Below are 12,623 nucleotides of genomic sequence, written 5' to 3'. Positions count from 1 at the left end.
GTTTGAGATGGAGTCTCCTTCTGTCGCCCAGCCTGGAGTGCAGTGGTGCAATCTCGGCTCACTGCAACCTCTGTCCCCAGGGTTCAAGCAGTTTCTGCCTCAGCCGCCCGAGTAGCTGAGACTACAGGCACCCACCATCACACCCGGAAAATTTTTGTATTTTTAGTAGAGAAGGGGTTTTGCCATGTTGGCCAGGATGGTCTTGAACTTCTGATCTCAGGTGATCCACCTGCCTCGGCCTCCCAAAGTGCTGGGATTACAGGTGTGAGCCACTGCACCTGGCTTTAAATTTTATTTTCTTTTCTTTTTTCGAGACCAAGTTTTACTCTGTTGCCCAGGCTGAGTGCAGTGGCATGATCTTGGCTCACTGCAACCTCCACCTCCTGGGTTCAACCCATTCTTGTGTCTCAGCCTCCTGAGTAGCTGGGACTACAGGAATGCACCACCACACCTGGCTAATTTTTGTATTTTTAGTAGAGATGGGGTTTCGCCATGTTGGCCAGGCTGGTCTCGAACTCCTGACCTCAGGTGATCTGCCCACCTTGGCCTCCCAAAGTGCTGGGATTACAGGCGTGAGCCACTGCACCTGGCCTAAATTTTATTTTCAAAGAACCTCTTCAGTCTGTTGCTTCCAAGATTACCTCTCTGACCACATGCTTCTCATGAGAAGAGAAGAAGCTTCTCTTATACATTTCTAGACTTCCTCTGAAGTCTAGACTGAATAAGATCCTCAAGGTGGAAAATTTAGATGAGAGAATCCTTATAAAGTCCAAAGAAGTGATGGAACTTCTAGGGAGTTGTGAATGCCTGATGTTTAATATGTAATGCCTTCTCACTTTCCAAATGATACAGGAATCTGTTAGGTTCAGTTAGCAGAACCACCCAGAACACTCCTCAAGGTATTAGACTAGAGAATGACCTGGGGTTATCCACAATAATTTCCTGTTTCTCAGAAGCAAAGAAGACAGAACTTTGGGGAGCACCAACATTGAAAGGGTGAGTGGAGAAGTCCACAAAGGAGCATGACAAGAAGTGGCTGAACTGCAGGAGGAATCCAGGAGAGAGGGGTCGCATGGACTCCTCCATCAGACAGGTGATACGGACTCATCAACATCCTCCATATCACCCAGGGAGGGAGAGATCTAGGTATGTGGCCATGAGATCATGGAAAAAAGAAAAAGCATCTCACTGGTGACCGGGGGAGAGTTGGCTTAATGGAAGGGCAGAAGTCAGATTTGGGTGGGGTGAAGAGTGAATGATGTCAGAGGCTGATCAACATTAACATTTTGTTGAGCATTATATGCAAGGCGCTAAAGCCACCAGCCTTGGTTTTGATCCTACATATACTCATGGCAGCAATTTTCTGTTTTATTTTGATAGCCCAGACACCTGATGCATTTTTCTTACTAAACAATCATAGTCACAAACTGTCAGTGTACTTGGAGTATTGACATTAATCCAAAGTTGCATTGTTGTATGATGGCATTCAGGGTCTGGGGAGCCGTCCAAAGGGCTGGATCTTCCCACTTTGTTGTTCTCAAAGAGTTCTGCTTTGGTGACAACTATCATAACTCCCCCAGGAACATATATCCAGTCACTGGCTGAAATGTTCTCTTTCATGTTACATTTCACAGGTGTGTTTTTGCTACTGAGTTACCCCAGAGAGCACGTAGCAAGGGCTCTCAAACTTTAATGACCATAAATAACACTAAAAAATGCAGATTCACCTTTGATGTACATAGATGCAAAAATCCTTGACAAAATACTAGCAAACAATTCGATAATACATTAACAATGCTAGGCTCCATTCCCAAAGATTCTGACAAGCCAGAAGGTCCAGAGCTGCTCATGGGAAGAAAAAAAAATCATTGCCGTGAAAGAAGTGGCCTTCGCACACGTTTGTTTTGTTGTCGTTGTTGTTGTAAGCTAGGGACCAGCAAAGGCTAAATGTGATTGTCTCTAAAGTCAAGGTCATTTTATAATTATGAAGATATCAATTCAGCAAGAGGATGTGACAATTATAAATATACATGCACCCAACACTGGAGCATCCAGATATATGAAACAAATATGATTAGAGCCAAAAAGAGAGACAGACCCCAATACAATAATAGTTAGGGACTTCACACTCCACTCTCAGCATTGGAAAGATCATCTATGTAGAAAATCAACAAAGAAAGATTGAACCTGATCTGCACAACAGACCAATTGAACCTAATAGACATGTACAGAACATTTTTATCCAACAGCTGCAGAATACACATTTTTCTCCTCAGCACACAGAACTTTCTCGAGGCTAGACCATATGTTAGGTCCCAAAACAAATCTCAAATAATTTTAAAAAATTAAAATTATAGCAAATATCTTTTCTGACCACAATGGAATAAAAGTAGAAACCCATAACTAGAGGAACTTTGAAAACCACACAAATACATGGAAATTAAACATGCTCCTGAATGGCCCCTGGTCACGAAATGAAAAAGGAAATTTTAAAATTTCCTGAAACAAATGAAAATGGAAACACACCATACCCAAACCTGTGATACAGCAAAAGCAATATAAAGAGGAACATTTATAGCAATAAACACCTACATCAAAAATATAGAAAGACTTCACATAAATAACCTAACTAGAAAAGCAAAAGCAAACCAAAGGCAAAATTACTAGAAAAATTTATGATCAAAGCAGAAATTTAAAAATTGAGACTAAAGAAAATTACAAAAGATCAATGAAAAAAAGCTTTGTTTTTTTTTTAAAATAGGTAAATAAGGTTTGCTGTTTGAACTCTTGTGAAGATGGCTTGCACTGCCATGCAGTTCCCGGCCAAGCAGGACAGGTTTATTTGTATCTATCCTGCTTATTTAAATAATAAGAAGACCATCACAGAGGGAAGGTGAATCCCCATAAGTAAGGCTGTTGAAAATCCTACAGCTATGGAGATTCAAGATGTAGGTTCAGAAGTTGGACTTAACGTATTTCTTGAGAAAAATAAAATGTACTCCAGAAAATGGAATCGTGATGTCCAATACAGAGGCAGAGTCCGGGTCCATCTCAAACAGGAAGATGGCAGCCTCTGCCTCGTACAGTTCCCATCATGTAAGTCAGTAATGTTGTATGCAGCAGAAATAATACCTAAACTAAAAAGAAGGACACAAAAAATAGGAGGAGGTGACCAAAGTCTTCAACAAGGAGAGGGAAGTAAAAAAGGGAAAAGAAAGAAAAAGAAGTAACCTCGTATCAGCATCAAGTTTGTGGTACTACTGTCAGAGACATGAATGGAGGCTTCGAATTTGTATTGGAGGAAAACAGAAGCTTTTTGTTTGCGTCATTTAACTGAGCTGTGAACCCTTGTGCCTCTCATCTTTATCATCGAAGTTGACAGTGAAACAAATTTACATCAGAAGTTTGCATCTCGCTTTCATGCAGTACAAAAGAAATTTTTAGTTTTTCAATGCAGTTTTTTGGAAGAAAAAATATTTTTAAATGGACAATGGACTGTACAATAAGTTACTTGAAATAAGTTACTTGTTTCAGATAAATTTCCATTAGATTTGAAATAAACATTTTGTCTACCTTTTAAGTTAATGAAATAAAATTTGAAACTGAAAAAAACAATAGGTAAACAAAATTGGCAAACCTTTAGCCATACTAAGAAAAAGAAAAGAGAGAAGGCCCAAATAGACAAAAGGAGACATTACAACTGTTACCACAGGAATATACCTCAACACAACACGGACCATATTTGACAAACCCACAGCTAATATAATACTGAACAGGGAAAACTGAAAACCTTCCTTAAGATCTAGAACAAGGGAAGGATGTCCAGTTTCACCACTTTTATTCAACATAGTACTAGAACTATGTACTAGAAGTCTTAGCCAGAGCAATTAAATAAGAGAGAAATAAAGGACATCCAAATTAGAAAAGCAGATATCAAGTTATCCTTGTTTCAGATGACATGATATTATATTTAGAAAAACCTAAAGATTCCACCAAAAAAACTATTAGAACTGTAAATTCAATAAAATTGCAGGATACAAAATTAACACACAAAAATCAGTAGCATTTCTATATGCCAACAGTGAACTATCTGTAGAAGAAACCAAGAACGCAATTCCATTTACCACAGCTACACATAAAATAAAAGAGCCAGACCCATAGACTGTACCTGTAATCCTAGCCACTCAGGAGGCTGAGGCAAAAGGATCGCTTGAGCCCAGGAGTTCAAGGTTGCAGCTACATGTGATCAACCCACTGCACTCCAGCCTGGGTAACAGAGTGAGATCCACATCTCTAAAAAAAAAAAAAATAATAATGATAATAAAATAAAATATCTAGGAATAAACTTAATCAAAGAAGTGAAAGATCTCTACAATGAAAACTATAAAACATCGATGAAAGAAATTGAAGCAGATACCAAAAAATGGAAAGATTCTATGTTCATGGATTGGAAGAAACAATATTGTTAAAATGTCCATAGTACCCAAAGCAATTTGTAGACTCAATGCAATCCCTATCAAGATACCAATGACATTCTTCACATAAAGGAAAAAACAATCCTAACATTTATAGGGAACTGTAGAAGACCCCAAGTAGTGAAAGGAATCCTGATTTAAAAAAAGAACAAAGCAGCCAGGCGTGGTGGCTCACGCCTGTAATCCCAGCACTTTGGGAGGCCGAGAAGGGCGGATCACAAGGTCAGGAAATCGAGACCATCCTAGCTAACATGATGAAACCCCGTCTCTACTAAAAATACAAAAAAATTAACCGGGCATGGTGGCGGGCATCTGTAGTCCCAGCTACTCGGGGGGGCTGAGGCAGGAGAATGGCGTGAACCCAGGAGGCGGAGCTTGCAGTGAGCCGAGATCTCGCCGCTGCACTGCAGCCTGAGACTCCCTCTCAAAAAAAAAAAAAAAAAAAAGAACAAAGCTGGGATATCATGTTACCTACATAATACAAAGCTGTACTAACTAAAACAGCAGAGTGCTGGCATAAAGTCAGACACATAGACCCATGGTACAGAATTGAGAACCCAGAAATAAATCCACATATTTACAGCCAATTAATTTTTGACAAAGGTGCCAGGAACGTACACTGGGGAAAGGACAGGCTCTTCAATCAATGGTGCTGGGGAAACTGGGGATGTCCATATGCAGAAGAATAAAACTAGACCCCTATTTCTCAATATATACAAAAAATAAAATCAAAATTGATTAAAAAGTTAAATCTAAGACCTGAAACTATGAAACTCCTAGGAGAAAACATTGGGGTAATTCTCCAGGACGTTGGTCTGGGCAAAGATTTCATGAGTAAAACCTCATAAGCACAGGCAACCAAAGCAGAAATGGACAAATGAGGTCACATAAAGCTAAAAAGCTTCCACACAGCAAAGGAAACAATTAACCAAGTAAAGAGACAACCTATGGAATGGGAGAAAATATTTGCAAGTTATTCAATTGAAAAGGGAACAATAACCAGAATATATAAGGAACTCAACTCAATCGCAAAAAATAATATCATATATAAATGGGCAAAAGATATGAACAGACATTTCTCAAAAGACAACTTACAAATGGCCAATAGGTATATTTAAAAAATGGTCAACATTACTAATCATCAGGGAAATGAAAATCAAAACCACAATGAGGTGTCATCTCACCTCAGTTAAAATGGCTTTTAGCCAAAACACAAAAGACATCAGATGCTGGTGAAGATGTGAAGAAAAAGGAATGCTCATGCACTGTTGGTGAGAATGTAAATTATTACAGCCACTGTGAAAAACAGTATGGAGGTCCCTCAAAAAACTAAAAGTAGAACTATTAATTGATTCAGCAATTCCACTGCTGAGTATGTAGCCAAAATAAAATAACTCGGTATGTCAAAGAGATATCTATGCCCTGTGTTTATTGCAGCACTATTCACAATAGCCAAGATATGGAATCAACTTAAGTGTCTACAATAGATGAATTTAAAAAATGGTACATATACAAAATGGAATATTACTTAGCCATAAAAAGAATTAAATCCTGTCATTTGCAACAACATGGATAGAATGGGAGGACATGAGGTTGAGTGAAATAAGCCAGGTACAGAAAGACAAATATTACATATTCTCACTTACGTGTGGGAGCTAAAAAAATTGATTTTGTGGAGGTAAAAAGTAGAGTGATGGTCACAAGAGGCTGGGAAAGGTAGTGAGGAGATAAAGAGGGCTTTGTTAATGGGTACAAAAATACAGTTATATAGAAGGAATAAGAGCTATTGTTTGATATTACAATAGGGTGAATATGGTTAATAATAACATTGTATATTTCAAAATAACTAGAGGATTGGAACTGGATGCTTCTAACAAAAAGCAAAGGTAAATATTTGAGGTGATGGATATCCCAATTACCCTGTTCATTACACATCATATGCTTATATCAAAATATCACATGTGCTCCCTAAATATGTATGACTATTATGTATCCATAAAAATTTTTTTAAAATAAAAATAAATGGTCAGATTCAGGATATACTTTGAAGGGTTTTTGGCCTGAGAAACTTCAAGCATAATGTTGTCATTTATCCAGATGGTGAAGATTGTGGGTGGAAATTAGATATTCAGTCTGGGACACAGTAAGTCTGTGATGCTATTAAACACTCAAGTTGAGACGTTGAGCAGGCAGTTGTATGTATGTATGTTCAGGGATGAGTTTGAGGCTGGAGATATAAACTTAGCAGCTGTTAGGTTAATGATACTATTTAAAAGCCATAAAACTGGATGAGATTATCAAAGGAATGAATGTAGATATTTCTTTATTCCAGAAAAACTTCAACTATTTTTATAGTGCAGGCCTGCTTACAGTGAGTTCTTTCAGCTTCTATTTGCTGAAAAAGTCTTCATTTGCTTTGAGTTTGAAGAATATTTTTGCTGGATAAAGAAACCTAGGTTGACAGGTATGGGTTTTTTTTTTCAGTTTTTAAAAAATGAACTTCCATTATATTATGGCTTACATAATTTCGAACATAAAGTCTGCTGTTATTCTTATCTTTTTTCCCCTGGCTACTTAAAAATTTTTCTTTATTACTAATATTCATCAGTTTGCATGTGATGATCTCTGACATGGGTTTATTTCTTTCATTGGAGTTCACTGGGTTTCTTGAACCTGTGGGTTTTAGTCAAGTTTGGACCATTTTGGGCCATTATTTTTTCCAATTTTTCCTGTCTCGTTCTCTGTCCTCTCTCCAATCACACATATGCCAAACATCCTACAGGTAACAGATGCTTTATTAATTTTTTTGTCTTTTTTTCCTGTGCTTCATTTTGAGTAATTTATATACTATGTTTTCAAGACTACTGGATCTTTTCCTCTGCAGTGTGTAATCTACTGGTAATCTCATCCAATGTGTTTCTTACTTCAGTTTTTTTTTTTTTGTACCTCTAGATATATTTTTAAACATGTGTTTTATTTCTGTCATCATTATGGCAAAGTTTTCCTCTACCTTCTTGAATATAAGGAACAGATTCATAAAAGCTCTTTTAACGTCCTTGACATCCATTATGTCTGTCATTTTGGGGCCTGTGATATTGAATTTTTTCTTCTCATTTTCGGTTATAATTTTCTGATGCTTTGCATACCTGGGAATTTTTTATTTGGTACCAGACACTTTGAATTTGTTTCTGGGCACTAGACTTTGTTGTATTCTTTTGAATTTTTTTTTCTTTTGAGATTTGCTCTTAAGCTCTGTTAGGGTGGTTTTAGTCTATCTTTTGGCCCAGGGCTAATGTAACCCCACTGCTAAGATGGTACCCTTCTGAGGATTCTAAATGATGACCCACATTTACAAGGTCTGACCCACATTTACTCTGGCTGGAGGGAGTACAAGCTATTCCAGTCCTGCCTGCACTTCATTGTTTAGTGTGCTCCTTTTAGGTGGTTCTTTCCCTGGTCTTTTTCTCATGTATATTCAGGTTAGTTCTCAGTAAAAAATTTAAGAGGACCCCTCTACAGATTTCCAGAGCTCTCTCTGTGCAGCTCTCTTCTCTCTAGTACTCTGTCCCACAAATTCTAGCCATCTTGACCTCTCTGAATTGTGAGCCCTATCTTCTCTAGTCTTCAAGATTATTGGGCTCTTTCTGGGTTTCTCCTCCATATGCTGTGGTCTGGAAACTGCCTCTAGGCAATAAGCTTGTGAAATAACAGGGCTCATCTTGCTCCTTTTCTGAGATTACAGGCTTGTACTGCCTGCTGTCTAGTGTGTAAATATATTGCTTCATTATTTTATCCAGTTTTCTAGTTGCTTAAAGTGAGAGGATAAATCTTGCTCCTATTCACTTTGCTTTGTTCAGAAGTAGAAATTATTTTTTAAAATCCTAGTTTTATCACCACCTAATATTTTTTAACTTGTTGTATTTTATGTGATTATCCAGCCTAAGTTGCAAATTACAGAAACTAATTCTCATCCAACCAGAAAAACAATTTTCTGGAAGGGTTTTTAGTAACTCACCAAATTGCCGTGGAAGCAAGAGATCCAGTCTCAGAAAATGGAGGAAGAGAGGGAGGTTAAATTTTCAAAACCTTATTAAAAAAAAAAAAAAGGTCAGGCTACTAATAGTCCTATAAATATACTGTGTCTACCACTTTAGATCACATGATTCTGGCACTTTTATCAGTAACCACGAGCTCTGGACAGTGGGTGCAGTCAGAAGCATGGCAGCCACAGTGTCTCTGGAGATGAGATATGGGTATCTTGGCCATCTTCTTTCTCTGCTTCTTCAGAGACAAAAAGTCCAGATGGGTTACATTTGATTGACTGAGACTTGGTGACATGCTTATGCCCTGATGAACGGAAGGCTGAGAAATAAAATATCTCAGATTTTCAGTTTTTGTAGTGGGAGGAAGTCTCTACCTCCCACTATATGGTATAACTCATATGGTAGAGTTAGAGTTAGAGGAAGGCATAGAAACAGGTTCCAATAATGAGGCACATGGCACATACATACACATGTGACCTGTTCTTCCAGATAATGAGAGTGTAATCAAAACATCATATTTGTGACTATTTTATGAAGGGTCATGGATATGCACAAAAGGAGGATACTGCTTTCCATTCTATTGTCTTGTGACCTCTGTGCAGTCTAATTGTACCCGTGTACCCAATTTCCTTTTCAGTGGCTTTCTTCCTCTAGCTAGAGAAACTATTAGCTGTGAAGGTCAGAGAACACGACTGAGTCTTTCTTTGTGTCCCTGAGGATAGCCCAGAACTTTGTTGATGGGCTTCAAGTTGCTAACCCAGGAAATGGAGGATACATTCATACTATGCTTGAATCTGTCTGGCTTGGTTTTGGTAGAAAAGACAAAGTCCAGAGGACAAGGATGGACTCCAGGTAGTTTGCCTTACTTTGCTGGACATTCTGAGGGACCCACACCCTTCAGTATGGGGCTCAGAATAACTCTAGGGTAGTAATGCCCACAGGCCCTTTGCACATTGGTCCAGGGACCTGGGAACAAACCTGTGAAATAGAGAGGCTCCCAGGGCACAGAGGTCACATTACCTCCCTCTGCTCTCTTCTAGGCTTCCCCACAATTCAGGAACATCAAAGAAATGCCCTCGACTGCCAGACTGCGGGGCATCTCAGGCTGTCCTCTCATGCCCTCTGTGACTATAAATGTATGTCTGGTAGAAGAGCAGTCATTGGGACCACCTCCTTAGGATGACAGCCCAAGTCCCTTCTCTCATGACCAGCATCCTCTGTAGTGAGTTCTCAGCAGCTTCCCACTCAGGCCTGCTCTTGAGAGCAAAATAAAATGCTTTATTTCAAGCATGCAAATTCTTAGGCAGCAGAGATGTAACCACCCCAGCCTGGGCCCACATAAGATCATGGCTCCCTTCTCCTCTCCATGTACAAGGCTTCCTTTGCTTAAAGCTCATAGATCCATATTTTGCAACTGTGCTTTCATCGATGAGAATAGATACCAGATCAATTCCATGCCAGAGCAATTCTATTCTTAAAGATGTTTTATGGGCTGGGTGCGGTGGCTCACACCTGTAATCCCAGCACCTTGGGAGGCCGAGGTGGGCCGAATACGAGGTCAAGAGATCGAGACCATCCTGGCCAACATGGTGAAACCCCGTTGTCTCTACTAAAAATACAAAAATTAGCTGGGCGTGCTGCCATGCACCTGTAGTCCCAGCTGCTCAGAAGGCTGAGGCTGGAGAATTGCTTGAACCCGGGAGGTGAAGGTTGCAGTGAGCCGAGATCACGCCATTGCACTCCAGCCTGGCGACAGATCGAGACTCTGTCTCAAAAAAAAAAAAAAAAAAGTTTTATCTTCTTGACACTTTAAATTATTAATCTCCAAAGTCTACTATCTGGTAGTAGATAGTAGTTTGAAACGGTTTTCCTGGGAGCCCTCTGCAGATCTTTGAAAGCAGCATCTACAGAATCCTAAATGATTTCACTACGGAGGGAAGACAAACCACCTACATCTGTGTAACTGCAGCACCCAGCTTCACTCCTCCAGTAGAAACTTGGAGATTTCTAGATCCTGGGTTCCTGTGTCTTGACCCAGATCCTGCTCTCAGATATTCTCTGTTGTTCTTGTTCCTTCTGTCCCACAGCATGTCTGAGGTCCTTCCTCTGCTTCCTAAGAAAGCCAGGCAGCCCTGGTTCCTAAGAAAACAAGCTCCTTCTGTCGTGTTGAATAAGTAGTAAGAAGGCCTGAAAGATAAAATCCTCTAGCTCAGCCTGCCCCTGCCCCTTCTTTTCCCAGAAGCATTTCCTAAAACATTTAAGCCGTATTGACACAGGTGGCCTCAGTTCTTAGTCCATTTAAATAAAATTTTTTATCATTTTTAATTTAATTTTTTATTTTTTATATTTATTTTTTTAGCAACAGAGTCTAACTCTGTTTCCCAGGATGGAGTGCAGTGGCGTGATCATACTTCACTATAGCTTCCAACTCCCTGGGTCAAGCAATCCTTTCACCTCAGCCTCCTAAGTAGCTGGGACTACAAGTGTGCACTACCAGGCCTGGCTAATTTTACAATTTTCTTTTGTGGAGACAGGGTCTCCCTATCTTGCTTAGGCTGTCTCAGTCCTGATAATTAAGTGATATGGGCACAGGGTGTCAAGTCTCAATGCACAGCTGTGACAAGCCTGGGCAGATTAGCCTGGAGGTGGAAAGAGGAGGGGAGGGGTAGGGAGGCTTTCCCTGGTGTTTGCACCCACAAGGTGCTGTCTAGAGTCTGGGAGGAGGTGGATGGGGGGGCGGCGTCAGCCAGAGGCTTCAAACACTGGGACACTGCTCCACATCTGTACTGTGTGTAACTGTCCATTTATTCTTGACCAGTTGTTCACTTGCCCTTTATGTTCTCAGTATTCTGCTAGGGCTATGGGGATTGATCCAGGGTCAGTCCTAAAAAAAAAGCCAAAAAAAAAAAAAAATCCTTGGGCACCCTCTCCATCCACCTCTAGATGTCTTTTGGTCCTCACAGGTCCTGTGGGGCTTCCCCAGGTTGCCTCTTCTGGGTCTCGTACCTTGAAGGCATAGCTCCTAACCAAATAGGCAAAAACGTAGTCACGAATAGGGGCTTAATGTCTGCCTCCAATCTCCACGGGAGGTAACACAGATGGGGTCAGTGCACTTACTTTGATAGCTAAAAGTAGGGAAATTTGGGATGCAGGGGCTGTAAATTCTCTTAAGTCCATTAAGTCACACATTTACGTTTATTGAACACAGGGATGTGTCTAATTGAGTTTAGACAGCATCTTGCACAGTGGCCCATGCTGACAAGCTCGGCTTCCCACACCCACTGGAAATTGACATGATATGAAAATGCCTTGGATCCCATCCATGCTGTGGCTACACCGTCACGCACACACATACCCTACGTATGTGCACATATGTGGCTTTTGATGCATGGGTTAGCTTAAAATCTCAGTCCAAATTGGTCAAATAAAAAAATCAAAATAACAAATTTGTGTCATTCAGGCAACTGCTAGGAACTTACAAAATGAGAACTCACTGAAAGGACTATGACAGTAAGGTGTAAAATGGAGATTAAGGGGTTTAAGAGGAAATTTGAAAAACAAGCAGCCGAAGATAAAGAGGTGAGTAACAAATTGTCTGGGAGTGGAGCTCCAGACAGTTCCTGTAATTCTCCCTGGCTAAAAATTGAGCAACCCGGGCCCAGCACTGGCAGAGTATACACCACAGCAGGTCTCCCAGTGAGCTGGGATGGGCTTTCCCGTCGGAAGCGCCTCTCACCTGCAGCCATGGTAAACAGCTGCTAGGACCTCGAGTGGTGGACACTCCTTTGCACTTGGGGTCATCCTGCCCCTCTCCCATCTCTTGTCATTTCCAGCTTTTGCCAGGTGGAGAGTTAGGGGAGAGAAAGGAAAAGAGGCTGGAAGTGGGAAGGAAGCAGCTAGAGTAGACCCAGGATTTTCTAACAGCTATCATTTTCTAAGAGTTTCCTATCCTCAGTGGTTTTCAGCCCTGGCCCATTAGAATCATCTGGGTGCTTTGGGAGGCTGAGGAGGAAGAATCACTTGAGGCCAAGAGGTCGAAACCAACATGGGCAACAAAGTGAGACCCCCATCTCCACAAAAAAATACAAAAATTAGCTGGGCTTGG

At 40.4% G+C, this 12,623-nt stretch overlaps 1 pseudogene; it reads left to right on the top strand.

Annotated features, from left to right (window-relative positions):
* Nucleotides 1–1,102: 1,102 nt before the first annotated feature.
* On the top strand, nucleotides 1,103–3,230 carry LOC100591304 (annotated as a pseudogene).
* Nucleotides 3,231–12,623: the final 9,393 nt, after the last annotated feature.

Source organism: Nomascus leucogenys, chromosome 4 (genome assembly GCF_006542625.1).
Source record: "Nomascus leucogenys isolate Asia chromosome 4, Asia_NLE_v1, whole genome shotgun sequence".
NCBI lineage: Eukaryota > Metazoa > Chordata > Mammalia > Primates > Hylobatidae > Nomascus > Nomascus leucogenys.
Note: the sequence above shows the minus strand (reverse complement) of the source record. Positions and strands in the feature narration are given on the sequence as shown.